The 18,223-nt window shown below is 43.4% G+C and overlaps 1 protein-coding gene across 1 annotated transcript in view; it reads right to left on the bottom strand.

Moving 5' to 3' along the window:
• LOC134362538 (uncharacterized protein C2orf78-like) overlaps window positions 1-18,223 on the bottom strand; it is a gene marked incomplete at its 3' end in the record, with an annotated part of 29,703 nt that overhangs the window by 1,991 nt on the left and 9,489 nt on the right. The gene's annotated exons all lie outside the window — the stretch shown is intronic.

Below are 18,223 nucleotides of genomic sequence, written 5' to 3' on the forward strand. Positions count from 1 at the left end.
TTGAACTATGAAATGTTTTATACAGCCTAGTATTCTCATATACAGTCCTTTCAATTCTCTCCACTCTTCTGAGGGAATAAGAACACTTCATGTCAAGGACCGGGACAGAGAGTGGAGCCCTTGCTCATGAAATACACAAGCAAGGACGCATTCTGAGCCGGCTTGCTATGGGCAGGATCTCTGAACACAAGGTCTGAAATCCTGGTGTACATTAAGGGAAATTCAACTGTCACTACCACATAAGAATTCTGAAGTGCCTTCCAAAGAGACTAAAGCAGTAGATCAGGGAAGGCCCTTAATTACAGTGTGGTGGTGTAGGGAGACTGAGGAGCACGGCAGCAAAGAGTGAGGCATCCCTTGGTGTGTTCTTGATGTTCTCTTGTGTGTAGCATAGATGGCATTGTAGTATCCCACCTTCCCACCTATATAGAGTCTGAAAGTGGAGAGCACTGATCAATGGTGGTGGTTAAACTCTCAGGACCTAAACTCTACCTATCTGTGGACTCACCACTTCTCAGCTGCAGACTTGACCCTCCTTTGCAATGCTGACTTAAGTCCTCTCCCTTCTTGCTGTTTGGACTCACCTTGAAAAGGTATTTCTGCCATGGATTGAGCGGACACCGAGTTGTAGGTTCCAGACGTGGAGACTGGTGTTAGGACATTTGTGGCCTGAAACTCCTCCAGCACCATCACTATCTCTGGTTGAGGGGCAGAGGCCCTGCTTCCCGTGTACGACACAGAGCCATAGGACTGCAGGCAGGGGCCAAGCTCTCCACACAGTAGAGGCCCCAATGTGCCTTGATTATAGTAATACATCTGGCTTCCTTCCTGGTAGGGAAGTGACAGGCTATGTCCCTGATTTGGAATCTGAGATGGTGTCCCCTGAGCAAGGCTGGCAGACAGTGATGGATACAGAGGGACCACAGTATTGGCAACTGAAGTTTTATCATACTGGGCTGCCATAGACGTGGCAGAAGCAGCTGTGTCTTGGTCAATGACAATCACAGTGTAGTCTTCAAGTGAAGATGACTTCTTTTCAGTGCTTCCTGTGGTATCCCACTTAAGAATACCTGGATAGGAGGCAGCTGAAGTGGAGATCTGGCTCTGGCCAGTCACCCCAGACAACATAGCTGTGCTAGAATGTGGGTAAGGGTAGGCACTACCTATGAGTGGCTGGAAAGAGGTGCCAGAGGCTGATGGCAGTAGCCATGCCGAATTGACAGCTGGTGCACGGGTGCTGGAAAAGTTGCAGACACTTCCTTTTATGGAAACTGCATTGTTCACCACAGGAAGAGAGAGCTGAAGAGAATTTGCAGCTCCAAGTACAGATGGATTTTGGAAATTTTCTGCAGGAAACAAAAGGGTGATGAAAGATCGATGAGATTGATAAACTTTCACTTTCTTTAAGGAACAGCATTATGTTAAGCTTGTTGCAATCAGGAAGTCTCTAATACCAATGCTCACTGAGATACCAAAAATCAAAGCTGATGATGTCCGTAAGTGCTGGAACACTTTGGTACTCTTCTGAGGAACTGCCTCTGCTCCAACCTGGGCACAGATGTGCAGAAGACCCAAGTGGTCTGCTACATATGTTGTTCCCAGGTTAGAAGCAAACTTCTCCCTGCCCTGTCTTTCCCTTCAGCGGGTACTAGCATGGCCTCGTAATTATCTCCTAGAATCGAAGCATTTCAGAAGCAGGAGGCCCTTAGCAAACTTCAGTTTGAACATTCTCATATTACAAGTGAGGAAACTGAGGCTCACAGAGGTCAGATTGACTTAGTCAGGTTCTCTCATTTTGTTAGTATCATTACCAGGTTACAGACCCTGACTCCATTGATAGTACTCTTGCTCTGAGCAAAGGCCAGAACCAGGGAGAAATACAACGTTAAATACAGGCAATTTTATTTTGTCCATTAGAAAACTGTACAGCTACTACTATTGTAATCTTCGGTCTCATTTTGCTTGCGTTGGTCACATGCCATTTCCTAGAGTTCACATGTAAGCCCGTCCAGTTGGTAAATGTAAAGGACCATTCTTTACCCTCTTCAAACCTAGCTTCTGATCCAAATCAAAATGACTACCTGAGTGTTTCTCAAGAAATGCTTTTGTGAAAAAAAAAAAATCGTTATTGAAACTCTGTGAGCTTTAGGTTACTCATCTAAAAAGTGATCATCATAATAATACCTGGTATCATTCATACATGTATGAAGGTAATACATATGACTTGTAGAAAGGAAGATCATGAAGTTGTGGAAAGACAATACGACAAAAATCATGAAAAACGCATAACATCCCACTACGAAAAGGAACACATAGCTATTAATGAAAGTTGAGCTATAATGACTACAGCAGGAATCAAAGCTTAGTAATTTTAATCATAAATGAAGTTCTGTTACCATAGATGTAATATTATGAAAGTGAATATTGGCTCCTCTACTTCAGACAGTACTGCTAACCAAGAACAGACCACGATAGAAGGTGACTTTGAATGAACCAATACACATAGACAGAGAAGCCATATTAATATAAAGGTGTAATAAGCAGGAAAATGCAGTAAATGCGAATATATAGGGAGCCATAATATCTGCCGGCAAATATTTTAATAAAAACTGGTAAAAGCAGAGGGCAAAACAATAACCATAAAGGAATTCCTTTATTGTGCTTATTCCTATTTCTCTGAATATTACCCAGCAAGTAGCAGATATTAATCCTAGTTGAAATAGATAGTTCAATTGATAGAGCCACATAAGGAGAAAGAAAAGTATCATGAAGGTTTTTATATTTATCCTGCAAACATAGATTATAATCATCGTCAACATCTAAGAAAATGTCACCCCAAAGCCTAAAAAGATCACCTAAAAAGAATCCAGTTTTAAAAACAACCCAAAGGACTCCACGAATTTGTTCGGATAAATGCGGAATTACAGATGTGGTGCTTGACATTTTCTTTTTATTCTTAGGTAGGTAGTTCTTTATATTCTTAAGTCTAAAAATGGTTAATGACTGTTCATCAGTACGCACTCTGATTCAGGAAGAAAATAATTGTAAAGATGAAAAGCAGCCTTTACTTGAAACCTACTTAGCACGCAAAGGAATTTGTCCTTCTGATGCAAGTTAGGATACATCATTTTTGAAACACACAATTTTATTTTCAATATGAGAATAATCCATACGGTTTAAAAATCAGGAAAAAAAACACTTAAAATTCTGTTCCCTCCAGCCCCCTAGATAACCACTTTTCTTAATTTTTTGTTTATGCGAAACATCATTTCTAAACCATTTCTTCACTGTTCATTTATAAAACTGTCAAGTGTCATCTGAGTTCAAAGAAGAAACAGAAAAAAACCAGGCAACTACATATGACTTTCCTGGTGAGCTGCTTTTCCTAGTGACACCCTGCTGTAGCCTTAGTTTCCTTCTTAGTCCGGTCATCTAAGCACTTGCTGACTTCATTTTGCCCTGCTCTGAGGAGATTTCCCTCTATGCTCGTGCCCCTTTCATATAAAATCTCGAGTCCCCTTCAGCATTCCATCACAAACTGCCTTCTTTTTTCCTGAGAACTCCTGCGTGCTCTCCACCTCTTTCATCTAGTTTCTCCTTCCTCATTTTTACATTCACTTGCCCCTGTCAGTTCCTGTTGGCCTGTGCTGGATGAAAATAGTTGCCAAACTTCCTTGCCCCAAGAACATCTGTCTCCTTCTGGCCCGCTACTCTCCATCCCCTCTCCCTATATGTCTTCACCTAGTTTACACAGAAAACGCCACAACAAGTGAATGTTACTTTTTGAACAGCACTGAATTTGAAATACTGGAGTTAATATATTACTACAGGGAGACAATTACAGATGAAACCTCTTGGTAGATGTTGTTAGTTTTCTACACCACCGAGGCTTTTTCTCTGTTTCTCTTGAAGCAAACAGTCTCAAGAAGTGTCTAATTTCATTTTCTGTGCACAAGCTCTTTAAGATCTAACATTAGAAAGGAAAGGGTCCAGAAAGAATAACCAATCTATTATCCTAATATAACATATGAGGAAACAGATTTTGTGAGAGAGTAAATGGTTTGTCCGAAGTTACACAGCTAGTACATGCCAGAGCCAAAACTGAAATGAGGTTTCCAGATTTCTGGCTCAATACTTTACCCCATTATTCTAAAGTGTCTTGACTGTACTACTAACTTTAGGGGGAAGAAATCCAATGAAACACTAGAAAGTTCCTGTCCTTACCTGACATGGAGAGAGACGAGGAAACGTCAACTGAGGACACACAGGATGAGGAGACGATACTGGAGGATGTCTGGGTGGCAGAAGCCAAAGGGCGCATGTGTCCAGTACAGAGGTTACCGATCACTGGCCACTGGCCACTGGCGATGATTCGAGTTTATTGACACACAACTCCATGGAAACCCCAAGATTCTACCAGGTGGCAGTAGGTTGGTGGGCAAATGATGTCACAAAACAGGCAGTTTAAAGGTATCCGGTAGCCAATAGAGACGTCAAATTTCCAACAGGAAGGTGAGATTGGACGGAGAGAGTGGCAGGAGCAGCATCTAAATGTCTGAACTCTGGGGAGGTTAAATACTGCAAGGCAGACATGATAGTTCCACGTTCCCCTAGATCATCTCAGAGCTTCTTATAGATGTTCATTAATATAATTAACTAAGAGTCATTTATATTTTGTATGTTATTTTTAATGGAATATATAATATTATACATTTCTAAGTAGATATTACATATTCAGTTAATTAATATCCTTGGGGAGGAAGGAAAGGGACACATAGTGTAAGCAATAGCAGTTGTTCTGAAACTATTTCAGTTATTTTGCTTAGTGAAATTACTGCAACTTTCAGGGAGCAAAGGAAGGGATTAAAGGGCTCTTTCTGTGCCTTGGTTGAAGACTAGGGTGAGTGTGCCTTGTAGGGAATGATGTAATCCACGGCTCTTCCCTTAGTTTCTTCTCCTTGAATCCTACCTTCCTTGGGCTGGGCTGGGCTGGGCTGGGCCGGGCCAGGTGGTGCCAGATCGGACTTGCAACTCTCTTCTGCTCTCCTTTCTTCCCCTTCATTTTAGGCATTGTTTCTGAGATGAGCCTTGATGTTGCCTTCTTATACTCGTGGATGTTACTTCCTGCAAACTTCAAGAAGCAGCGGTCTTCCCTTCAATGCCCCGATGCTTTGAATAATGGACTCTGCCTAGTCAAAGCCAACACCAGAGTGGTAGATGATACAGGTAACTGCAGACGTTCCTTCTTCTGCTCTGTGGTCACAATTCTTTTGCCCATAAGTTGCTACCTCTGGCTCCTTGCACCTCTTCATAGACATTCTGCCATCCTGCTCTTTTATACGTGGGAAGCATTTGGGATATTTTCTCTCTTCTCACTCGAGAGAATCCAGTGTGGCAGTTACTGTAGCTTCCTCTCCCTTGAAAACAGCCACTGGAGAATCTTGGGCATCTAGGATTTTTCCTATGCCATGCTTGAGTGCAATGCCAGGCAAAATGAAGAGAAGAATAGTTAGAGAAAGAAGACATCGATGGAAAATAGGGAACGGGTAAGGCAAGGGCACAGGAAAAAAAGAGACTCATGTACTTTTTGGTTTCTGTAAGAAAAAAGTTGGCATTCTTTGGCCTCATTTTGTACTAGCAGAACAGACAATTCAATGTGTGTGGTGTGTGTGTGTGTGTGTGTGTGTGTGTGTGTGTGTGTGTGTGTGTGTGTGTGTGTGTGTGTGAGTGTGGGTGGGTGGGTGGGTGTGTGTGTGTGTGTAGATATACGTTTTTGACGTGTATATGTTTTATGTAGCTAGAGAATCCAGAACCTGCCATGGATTTGTGCACTGAAGAGAATAGTCATAAATGGATTTGCTTTTTTTGTTTTATGTCATATTACCTTATGTATGCCATTCATTATTATGTTTGTAGAATAGGGATTGCTTTTAAATGCTTTGGTTTTTCTACATGTTTTTTTTTCCACCCCTAGTCCTATGTTTCAAGAATCCAACCCTGGAAGACATATTGCATGTTCTTTTCTCTTGATTAGATTATATTGAAACATCGCAAACTAACTTGACCTGATGGATTTTGTGGAGAAAATTAAAGAGGGGTCCGTGAAAAAGGCATTCTGGTGAGCTATACCACAGTAAGTGTGGTGTAACTTATGTGCCTGAGCATAAGGAACAGATGTTGCTGTCAGCCCACTTGGCCTGGTTGCCTTTGCTTTTGTTCCCCTGTTTAGTGCTTTTCTCACCAACTTCTCTTGTGACCGTGATAAAGTGAGTTAAGGCTGAGTTGCTAACGGTTGATATGTGGATTAAGCTGGTTTGGGGGAGGAAATGCGTGGCTAGAATCATTTTTCTTGGTGGCAAGCTTTCAGGCACGCCTAGAACCATCTTTCTGGGGACTTTTCTAGTGGCAGTGAGAAGGTAGCATTCGATACAAGATGCTAAGAGCCCAGAAGAAGATACATTGATAGGTGGGACCTGTAACGATCAGTATTGCTTTTATAGACTTATTTTTCCCATCTCTTCCCGTCATGCTCCTACTGCTTCTTATGCAATTTCAGTGATTGTATGTGTGCGTCTGTGGGGGTGATGCTTATCTGAGAAGAAATTGTGAAAGGTGTGGCAGGGTAGACATATGGTTTAACTTTCCAAGTGTTTTTCCCTTTGAGCTTAGCTTCCCCTCTCACATAGCTTACTTCCATAATACTAACATGGAATGTGAGGCTAACAATGTATACGAAGTGTCTGCAAGCCAAGCAGTGTCGATTTTCTCTGTGGTCCCACAGAAATCAAGGGCATCCATAGCTACTACATGTTTGGGTGGGTGATATGGATAGGGAGGAGCGTGGTAAGAACAACAACGTGTTTACATATGAAAATGCTCAGTTGCAACATTCAATTCTATTTAGGCAAATGTTTCTCATAGTTTCGTCTCTCCTGGTTCCTTGCCTCTGTAACGATTTTCTCTCCACAGTTTCTAGCCACTTAACTCTAGCTCCCAGTCTCAGCATCATCTTAACCTCTAAAATGAATCTCAAATGTAGGAGGAAGAACCTAAAGAGCTTCAGTCTAACACTCTGGAACTTGGTTAAGCTCTATCCTGACTAAAGCCTCCGTTTTCATAGTCAGGGTGTTATCTTGTTCCAGAGACCCATTCCCTGCATTTCGTACCCATCAGGATAACTGGGCTCGTCTCAGTGTAACATCCCCAGACCTAAATGACATAAATCAGAATGAAAAGAGCTGAGAGAACTCAGTACACAATTAAAAATTTTAAATATTCTAAGAACTAAACACCAAACTAAACGCAACACAAGGGTAAATGAAAACACAAGAAATACTTTAAAATGAAAAAGAAGATGATAGAAATGATTCTAGAGAAATGGCAAATATAAAAGGTAAGCAAAAAAAGCCAGGACAGTTCTGAAAAGGGTAGTGCAGAAGCATTTAGAATAACACAAAAATGATATTTCAAGTCAGTCGGACGGATTACTCAATAAATTGGGATGCGTACATCATGTTGGGCTACATATAAAAAAGTTCTCTGGAAGGATCCAAAAAGTGGCTAAAGTAGATGTCTCTGAGGGAGGGGCGAAGTGCTTGGCTGAGAAATGGGGAAAATGGTGAATTTCCACTGAATAGCCTTTTGCATCTTTCTAATGTTCTGTCATGTCAATCTATTACCTCCCAAGTCTGAATGCCTGGGTTCAAATTGCTCCCCCAATTGCTAGCACTTAATTTTGGGCAAATGCTTGACACTATCGCTTTATCTGTGAAATGGGGTGAGTACCTTAGCCAGGTGCCTGCCTGGCACAGAATAAACTCTCTCTACGTGTAAAGGACTAAAGAAACAACCCAGTGTCCAGCAGCTCTTGAACAGATGAACTGAGGTGGTATGTCCAGAAAATAGAATATTCTGCAGTCGTGAAAAGGAATGACATAGTGACAGTCTACAACACGGATGAACTTGCAACAATTATGCTGAGTGAAAGGAGCCAGATACCAAAGGTTACACTATGTGATTCCATTTACAGCATGTATATGAAATGTCCCCAAAAGGGCAAATCAGTAGAAATTACCGGTTGCCTGGATCAGGAGTAGGAGGGAGGGGGTAGAGAGGACTCTTTTTAGGATGATGAAAATGGTATTGGATGAGGCAGTGGTGACGGGTGCACAACCTTGGGAATGTACGAAGTGCCACCGAACTGTGTGCTTTTTAAACGGTCGATTTTACGTTGAGCGAATCATACCTCAAAGACCAGTTTTACTGCTGTAAAGTACTAACTCTCCCGTGGTGACGATCGGCTGCCGCATTTCTCCCTTGCCCCCCCCTTCCCTGCCTTTCCTGCGCTCCCCCCGCCGTCTCCCACCCGGTCTCCCTCACGCGCGCGCCACCAGGACGCCCGACGAGCGCTCTGGACCTTTGGGCGCCCGCGTCCCGGGCCCTCGGAGGGCCGCCAAGTGCGCACGCGCACCCCCGCTCTCACCTAGAAATGGACGCTCCGGGACGAGTTTTCTCCAGCGTTTCGGTTGATGGGGATGGGTCCGGGAAGGCAGCACGCGCCCGGGTCGGTGGAGAACTTGCTGGGCTTTTCACCTTAATATTCAGGCCCCTCCAGAAGCTGATCTCGTCCACCCGAAACCTCCAGATGCTGTGCTCTGAAAGCCAGGTTGACCGCCTGTGGGCGCTTGCAAACACTAAGGACTTGGGGGGGCTCGTAGGCTTCAATGGAGGCCTTGCTCCTTTGCGTGCAATGCGACCCCAGCCCCAGCTGAACCTGCTACTGAAGTGGCAGGGCGGTAAATAATATTGGCCTTGCACGTTTGCCAAGTTTAACTGAAGTAATACATCTTTCCGGCCCGGTTCATAGGTGTTGAGTGCATAGAGATTTATATTTCCAGGCCCTGTTTTGGTGAGCCTCATGCTGCTGCGATTCACTTTGCTAGGCCCCAGGTTATCACCTGCCTGCAGGAAATCTGTGAGCTCTTGCCACTCCCCTGGGAGATTCCCCTGTGTTTAGTATTCACCTTTCCCAGCTCTACTCACACATGCATAAGGTAACCCAAACCCGTTGGAGATATGTCCTGATCGTATTTTCTCAAAAGCTATCTGGTAGGTCATGAGACATAAAGCCATCCTGTGTCAGAGATTTTTTACATTTCTTCTGTTCAGCCCAGACTGCTCTTCAGCCTTCTTCAACTTTATCCAAATTTTACCTCTTTTCACCTAACCTCAGACTCTGCATCTCACTTTTGCCATTTCCCCTATTTCTGATTCTTTCTATGAGCCCATAAAACCTCTCCCCTTATGGCCTTCCTAGTCCTGAACTGGGCTGCTTCCTCTCTCCTCAGGGTCTTATCCCTTTATTTCCTGTTCTTCCACCCAAGTTTCCTTTCCTTCTCTCTAAAGCATGCCTTTGATCCCCACCACGACCACCAAGGAAAAAACCACAGGTAAAGAGCATCGGAAAACTCAACAGGCTTTTTTATTACTCAGCTATTAATTCTAGGACATGTGTTTATTCAGTTTCATTAAGGTTTAAAAATATATCAGAAGAGGGAAATTTGTATCTATCTATCTATGTGCATATTATATCTATCTATATTCCTATCTATCTATCTATATCTATCTTGTGTCTATCTACATATATATGCGGAAAACCAGCTGGTACCCAAAGTGCACCAACAATCTTAGAAGCTCTTATTTTGCATAGCCATAGTATCTAGCCATTTCCATCTCTTTTCCTTCTCGATGAAATACTGCACTTTCCCCAAAGATGTACATTTGGCAGCGTTCTCACGCTCTTGCTGAGCCAGCTTCTTCATGGCCTCGTGCTCTGGCCTCTTGCTCTTTTGTAATGGGCGTTGACATTTTCTGGCTCAGGAACATTTGGATTCCTCCATGGAATTCGTTGGTAGCGCAAGTCTTGGAGTGGATATTGGGTTTGAGGCTTGGGTGGTGGCTGGAGTTTGGTCACAGCAGTGGAAACGGGCCCCTGCCGCGAGAGAAGTGCAGGATGATGTTAGGTCGGGGCGGCGCCTCAGAGGGCACTGTCGGCGCCTCTGAGGCACTGGCGACCTAGTGTCAAACCTGGTTGGGTTGTGTTGATTGGAATTGGCTGAGCTGGCCTGGCAGGACCTGTCAAGGATGCATTGGCAGGAGCTGGTTGGGATGGATTGGCTGAGTTAGTAGCACCAGGCTGGGCAGAGTAAGCCATAGCAGGCCTATGTGAGGCCAGAGACTGTGGCCTCCGAGGAGCAGGTCGAGGTCGAGGCCTGTCCAGGGGTCAGAAAAGGCAAAGGTATCAGCCTGACCTTTCCCAGGAGGTGGCAGCTCAAACTGGGATGGAGATGGAGACTCCTCCTTCAGCACTGCCCATCTCGTTTCTGGGCTTTGACTTGAGTTTTCTCAGGACTTTTACCCTTCCATGGGTATCCGGCTGTCGTTTGATAGCTCAGGCTGGCTGGGGTTCTCTGGTGTTGCTAGAGTTTCCTAGGGCCCGAGAGGAAGAGAGCCCAGCTTTCTTGTCATTCTTCCTCCCCAGTGCATGAAAAACCTGCACAGACTCCAGCATGTGCATGCCTAGGCTGCTTCGAGGCTTTTTGAAGACCTCTTGGCTAAGGTCAGGTTGATTTTTCTTCCCGCTTCATCCTGGGAATAGTTGGCTTCCCTCTGCCTGGACTTTGTTCCCTGGCTGCTTACTCTCTTCAGCTTTCCTGGACTGATTTTCTCTTGATCTTTTGTTTTTTTCCTGCCCGTGGCTCTTAGTTTTGCTCATCCTGCTAGAGGCACCATTCTCAGGTTCGCTCTTAGGATGCTTGACCGCATTCACAGGAGCCCTGTCACTGGCTGCAGCACTGCAAACAACCACTTCTTCCCCTAACAGGCACTCTGGGTTCTTTGGCTGGCTTTTGGCTCTGGGAGCACCACTCATATGCTCAGAGGCTTTACGCCTGTTCTTCCTGACCTGATTGAAGGGACCCGTTATGGTACTCGTCTTGTCCTGCACCTGATTCATCTTGATGGCTCTGGTGTCTTTGGCTTTGATGGCTGTGAGATCTTTGGATTGGTCAAGGTATTTCAAGGAATTCGAGAGCTGGGGAAGGTGAATATCTTCGACCAGTTTAGGAGTGTTCTGAAAACCACTGCTGGGCTCAATCCCATTTTCAAGTGTCCTTGGTCCTCAAGACTAAGGCTGTTCTTTCCGAGACTGGCATTGTCAGGACCAGGAGGTTCCTTTTGTCCAGGAGGATCAATGCACGCCAGAATCTGGTGAATGTCAGGGATTTCTAAAGGGAGTAGTGGAAGATCTTGGTTTTCTATTGGGATCTGGTCGTCATCCAGAGGCTTCGAAACCTTGGTTTTCATCTCATCCGAATTCTTATGCTCTGCTTGTTCCTTGCTTGAAGGTTGCAATCCCAGGGAAGTCTCCATCCCAAAGGAAGTTTCCATCACTACAAAGGAATCAAGGAAAACGTCAGCCCCTGGGTAAGTGAGATACTCCCCCTACGTACATACACAGCAATCAGGCACCTTCCAACAGTGGGCAAGGCATTTCCACTAGCTCTTCTTAAGGACCATGGACAGGACCTTGTGTTAAAAGATAGGAAGGGACCGGTCTACTTTGCATGTGATCATTTGATCTCATGGTTTGTTGGTTTTCTTGGTATTTCATAGGGTTGTGGAAAGTGACTAAAAAGTGAACGTGATTTTTGAACTATGAAATGTTTTATACAGCCTAGTATTCTCATATACAGTCCTTTCAATTCTCTCCACTCTTCTGAGGGAATAAGAACACTTCATGTCAAGGACCGGGACAGAGAGTGGAGCCCTTGCTCATGAAATACACAAGCAAGGACGCATTCTGAGCCGGCTTGCTATGGGCAGGATCTCTGAACACAAGGTCTGAAATCCTGGTGTACATTAAGGGAAATTAAACTGTCACTACCACATAAGAATTCTGAAGTGCCTTCCAAAGAGACTAAAGCAGTAGATCAGGGAAGGCCCTTAATTACAGTGTGGTGGTGTAGGGAGACTGAGGAGCACGGCAGCAAAGAGTGAGGCATCCCTTGGTGTGTTCTTGATGTTCTCTTGTGTGTAGCATAGATGGCATTGTAGTATCCCACCTTCCCACCTATATAGAGTCTGAAAGTGGAGAGCACTGAGCAATGGTGGTGGTTAAACTCTCAGGACCTAAACTCTACCTATCTGTGGACTCACCACTTCTCAGCTGCAGACGTGACCCTCCTTTGCAATGCTGACTTAAGTCCTCTCCCTTCTTGCTGTTTGGACTCACCTTGAAAAGGTATTTCTGCCATGGATTGAGCGGACACCGAGTTGTAGGTTCCAGACGTGGAGACTGGCGTTAGGACATTTGTGGCCTGAAACTCCTCCAGCACCATCACTATCTCTGGTTGAGGGCCAGAGGCCCTGCTTCCCGTGTACGACACAGAGCCATAGGACTGCAGGCAGGGGCCAAGCTCTCCACACTGTAGAGGCCCCAATGTGCCTTCATTATAGTAATACATCTGGCTTCCTTCCTGGTAGGGAAGTGACAGGCTATGTCCCTGATTTGGAATCTGAGATGGTGTCCCCTGAGCAAGGCTGGCAGACAGTGATGGATACAGAGGGACCACAGTATTGGCAACTGAAGTTTTATCATACTGGGCTGCCATAGACGTGGCAGAAGCAGCTGTGTCTTGGTCAATAACAATCACAGTGTAGTCTTCAAGTGAAGATGACTTCTTTTCAGTGCTTCCTGTGGTATCCCACTTAAGAATACCTGGATAGGAGGCAGCTGAAGTGGAGATCTGGCTCTGGCCAGTCACCCCAGACAACATAGCTGTGCTAGAATGTGGGTAAGGGTAGGCACTACCTATGAGTGGCTGGAAAGAGGTGCCAGAGGCTGATGGCAGTAGCCATGCCGAATTGACAGCTGGTGCACGGGTGCTGGAAAAGTTGCAGACACTTCCTTTTATGGAAACTGCATTGTTCACCACAGGAAGAGAGAGCTGAAGAGAATTTGCAGCTCCAAGTACAGATGGATTTTGGAAATTTTCTGCAGGAAACAAAAGGGTGATGAAAGATCGATGAGATTGATAAACTTTCACTTTCTTTAAGGAACAGCATTATGTTAAGCTTGTTGCAATCAGGAAGTCTCTAATACCAATGCTCACTGAGATACCAAAAATCAAAGCTGATGATGTCCGTAAGTGCTGGAACACTTTGGTACTCTTCTGAGGAACTGCCTCTGCTCCAACCTGGGCACAGATGTGCAGAAGACCCAAGTGGTCTGCTACATATGTTGTTCCCAGGTTAGAAGCAAACTTCTCCCTGCCCTGTCTTTCCCTTCAGCGGGTACTAGCATGGTCTCGTAATTATCTCCTAGAATCGAAGCATTTCAGAAGTAGGAGGCTCTTAGCAAACTTCAATTTGAACATTCTCATATTACAAGTGAGGAAACTGAGGCTCAGAGAGGTCAGATTGACTTAGTCAGGTTCTCTCATTTTGTTAGTATCATTACCAGGTTACAGACCCTGACTCCATTGCTAGTACTCTTGCTCTGAGCAAAGGCCAGAACCAGGGAGAAATACAACGTTAAATACAGGCAATTTTATTTTGTCCATTAGAAAACTGTACAGCTACTACTATTGTAATCTTCGGTCTCATTTTGCTTGGGTAGGTCACATGCCATTTCCTAGAGTTCACATGTAAGCCCGTCCAGTTGGTAAATGTAAAGGACCATACTTTACCCTCTTCAAACCTAGCTTCTGATCCAAAGTCAAAATGACTACCTGAGTGTTTCTCAAGAAATGCTTTTGGGGAAAAAAAAAAAACGTTATTGAAACTCTGTGAGCTTTAGGTTACTCATCTAAAAAGTGATCATCATAATAATACCTGGTATCATTCATACATGTATGAAGGTAATACATATGACTTGTAGAAAGGAAGATCATGAAGTTGTGGAAAGACAATACGACAAAAATCATGAAAAACGCATAACATCCCACTACGAAAAGGAACACATAGCTTTTAATGAAAGTTGAGCTATAATGACTACAGCAGGAATCAAAGCTTAGTAATTTTAATCATAAATGAAGTTCTGTTACCATAGATGTAATATTATGAAAGTGAATATTGGCTCCTCTACTTCAGACAATACTGCTAACCAAGAACAGACCACGATAGAAGGTGACTTTGAATGAACCAATACACATAGACAGAGAAGCCATATTAATATAAAGGTGTAATAAGCAGGAAAATGCAGTAAATGCGAATATATTTGGTGAGCCATAATATCTGCCGGCAAATATTTTAATAAAAACTGGTAAAAGCAGAGGGCAAAACAATAACCATAAAGGAATTCCTTTATTGTGCTCATTCCTATTTCTCTGAATATTACCCAGCAAGTAGCAGATATTAATCCTAGTTGAAATAGATAGTTCAATTGATAGAGCCACATAAGGAGAAAGAAAAGTATCATGAAGATTTTTATATTTATCCTGCAAACATAGATTATAATCATCGTCAACATCTAAGAAAATGTCACCCCAAAGCCTAAAAAGATCACCTAAAAAGAATCCAGTTTTAAAAACAACCCAAAGGACTCCACGAATTTGTTTGGATAAATGCGGAATTACAGATGTGGTGCTTGACGTTTTCTTTTTATTCTTAGGTAGGTCGTTCTTTATATTCTTAAGTCTAAAAATGGTTAATGACTGTTCATCAGTACGCACTCTGATTCAGGAAGAAAATAATTGTAAAGATGAAAAGCAGCCTTTACTTGAAACCTACTTAGCACGCAAAGGAATTTGTCCTTCTGATGCAAGTTAGGATACATCATTTTTGAAACACACAATTTTATTTTCAATATTAGAATAATCCATACGTTTTAAAAATCAGGGGACAAAAAACACTTAAAATTCTGTTCCCTCCAGCCCCCTAGATAACCACTTTTCTTAATTTTTTGTTTATGCGAAACATCATTTCTAAACCATTTCTTCACTGTTCATTTATAAAACTGTCAAGTGTCATCTGAGTTCAAAGAAGAAACAGAAAAAAACCAGGCAACTACATATGACTTTCCTGGTGAGCTGCTTTTCCTAGTGACACCCTGCTGTAGCCTTAGTTTCCTTCTTAGTCCGGTCATCTAAGCACTTGCTGACTTCATTGTGCCCTGCTCTGAGGAGATTTCCCTCTATGCTCGTGCCCCTTTCATATAAAATCTCGAGTCCCCTTCAGCATTCCATCACAAACTGCCTTCTTTTTTCCTGAGAACTCCTGCGTGCTCTCCACCTCTTTCATCTAGTTTCTCCTTCCTCATTTTTACATTCACTTGCCCCTGTCAGTTCCTGTTGGCCTGTGCTGGATGAAAACAGTTGCCAAACTTCCTTGCCCCAAGAACATCTGTCTCCTTCTGGCCCGCTACTCTCCATCCCCTCTCCCTATATGTCTTCACCTAGTTTACACAGAAAACGCCACAACAAGTGAATGTTACTTTTTGAACAGCACTGAACTTGAAATACTGGAGTTAATGTATTACTACAGGGAGACAATTACAGATGAAACCTCTTGGTAGATGTTGTTAGTTTTCTACACCACCGAGGCTTTTTCTCTGTTTCTCTTGAAGAAAACAGTCTCAAGAAGTGTCTAATTTCATTTTCTGTGCACAAGCTCTTTAAGATCTAACATTAGAAAGGAAAGGGTCCAGAAAGAATAACCAATCTATTATCCTAATATAACATATGAGGAAACAGATTTTGTGAGAGAGTAAATGGTTTGTCCGAAGTTACACAGCTAGTACATGCCAGAGCCAAAACTGAAATGAGGTTTCCAGATTTCTGGTTCAATACTTTACCCCATTATTCTAAAGTGTCTTTAACTGTACTACTAACTTTAGGGGGAAGAAATCCAATGAAACACTAGAAAGTTCCTGTCCTTACCTGACATGGAGAGAGACGAGGAAACGTCAACTGAGGACACACAGGATGAGGAGACGATACTGGAGGATGTCTGGGTGGCAGAAGCCAAAGGGCGCATGTGTCCAGTACAGAGGTTACCGATCACTGGCCACTGGCCACTGGCGATGATTCGAGTTTATTGACACACAACTCCATGGAAACCCCAAGATTCTACCAGGTGGCAGTAGGTTGGTGGGCAAATGATGTCACAAAACAGGCAGTTTAAAGGTATCCGGTAGCCAATAGAGACGTCAAATTTCCAACAGGAAGGTGAGATTGGACGGAGAGAGTGGCAGGAGCAGCATCTAAATGTCTGAACTCTGGGGAGGTTAAATACTGCAAGGCAGACATGATAGTTCCACGTTCCCCTAGATCATCTCAGAGCTTCTTATAGATGTTCATTAATATAATTAACTAAGAGTCATTTATATTTTGTATGTTATTTTTAATGGAATGTATAATATTATACATTTCTAAGTAGATATTACATATTCAGTTAATTAATATCCTTGGGGAGGAAGGAAAGGGACACATAGTGTAAGCAATAGCAGTTGTTCTGAAACTATTTCAGTTATTTTGCTTAGTGAAATTACTGCAACTTTCAGGGAGCAAAGGAAGGGATTAAAGGGCTCTTTCTGTGCCTTGGTTGAAGACTAGGGTGAGTGTGCCTTGTAGGGAATGATGTAATCCACGGCTCTTCCCTTAGTTTCTTCTCCTTGAATCCTACCTTCCTTGGGCTGGGCTGGGCTGGGCTGGGCCGGGCCAGGTGGTGCCAGATCGGACTTGCAACTCTCTTCTGCTCTCCTTTCTTCCCCTTCATTTTAGGCATTGTTTCTGAGATGAGCCTTGATGTTGCCTTCTTATACTCGTGGATGTTACTTCCTGCAAACTTCAAGAAGCAGCGGTCTTCCCTTCAATGCCCCGATGCTTTGAATAATGGACTCTGCCTAGTCAAAGCCAACACCAGAGTGGTAGATGATACAGGTAACTGCAGACGTTCCTTCTTCTGGTCTGTGGTCACAATTCTTTTGCCCATAAGTTGCTACCTCTGGCTCCTTGCACCTCTTCATAGACATTCTGCCATCCTGCTCTTTTATACGTGGGAAGCATTTGGGATATTTTCTCTCTTCTCACTCGAGAGAATCCAGTGTGGCAGTTACTGTAGCTTCCTCTCCCTTGAAAACAGCCACTGGAGAATCTTGGGCATCTAGGATTTTTCCTATGCCATGCTTGAGTGCAATGCCAGGCAAAATGAAGAGAAGAATAGTTAGAGAAAGAAGACATCGATGGAAAATAGGGAACGGGTAAGGAAAGGGCACAGGAAAAAAAGAGACTCATGTACTTTTTGGTTTCTGTAAGAAAAAAGTTGGCATTCTTTGGCCTCATTTTGTACTAGCAGAACAGACAATTCAATGTGTGTGGTGTGTGTGTGTGTGTGTGTGTGTGTGTGTGTGTGTGTGTGTGTGTGTGTGTGTGTGTGGGTGGGTGGGTGGGTGGGTGGGTGTGTGTGTGTGTGTAGATATACATTTTTGACGTGTATATGTTTTATGTAGCTAGAGAATCCAGAACCTGCCATGGATTTGTGCACTGAAGAGAATAGTCATAAATGGATTTGCTTTTTTTGTTTTATGTCATATTACCTCATGTATGCCATTCATTATTATGTTTGTAGAATAGGGATTGCTTTTAAATGCTTTGGTTTTTCTACATGTTTTTTTTTTCCACCCCTAGTCCTATGTTTCAAGAATCCAACCCTGGAAGACATATTGCATGTTCTTTTCTCTTGATTAGCTTATATTGAAACATCGCAAACTAACTTGACCTGATGGATTTTGTGGAGAAAATTAAAGACGGGTCCGTGAAAAAGGCATTCTGGTGAGCTATACCACAGTAAGTGTGGTGTAACTTATGTGCCTGAGCATAAGGAACAGATGTTGCTGTCAGTGCCTTTGTTTTTGTTCCCCTGTTTAGTGCTTTTCTCACCAACTTCTCTTGTGAACGTGATAAAGGGAGTTAAGGCTGAGTTGCTAACGGTTGATATGTGGATTAAGCTGGTTTGGGGGAGGAAATGCGTGGCTAGAATCATTTTTCTTGGTGGCAAGCTTTCAGGCACGCCTAGAACCATCTTTCTGGGGACTTTTCTAGTGGCAGTGAGAAGGTAGCATTCGATACAAGATGCTAAGAGCCCAGAAGAAGATACATTGATAGGTGGGACCTGTAACGATCAGTATTGCTTTTATAGACTTATTTTTCCCATCTCTTCCCGT

Source organism: Cynocephalus volans, chromosome 14 (assembly GCF_027409185.1).
Source record: "Cynocephalus volans isolate mCynVol1 chromosome 14, mCynVol1.pri, whole genome shotgun sequence".
Classification (NCBI taxonomy): domain Eukaryota; kingdom Metazoa; phylum Chordata; class Mammalia; order Dermoptera; family Cynocephalidae; genus Cynocephalus; species Cynocephalus volans.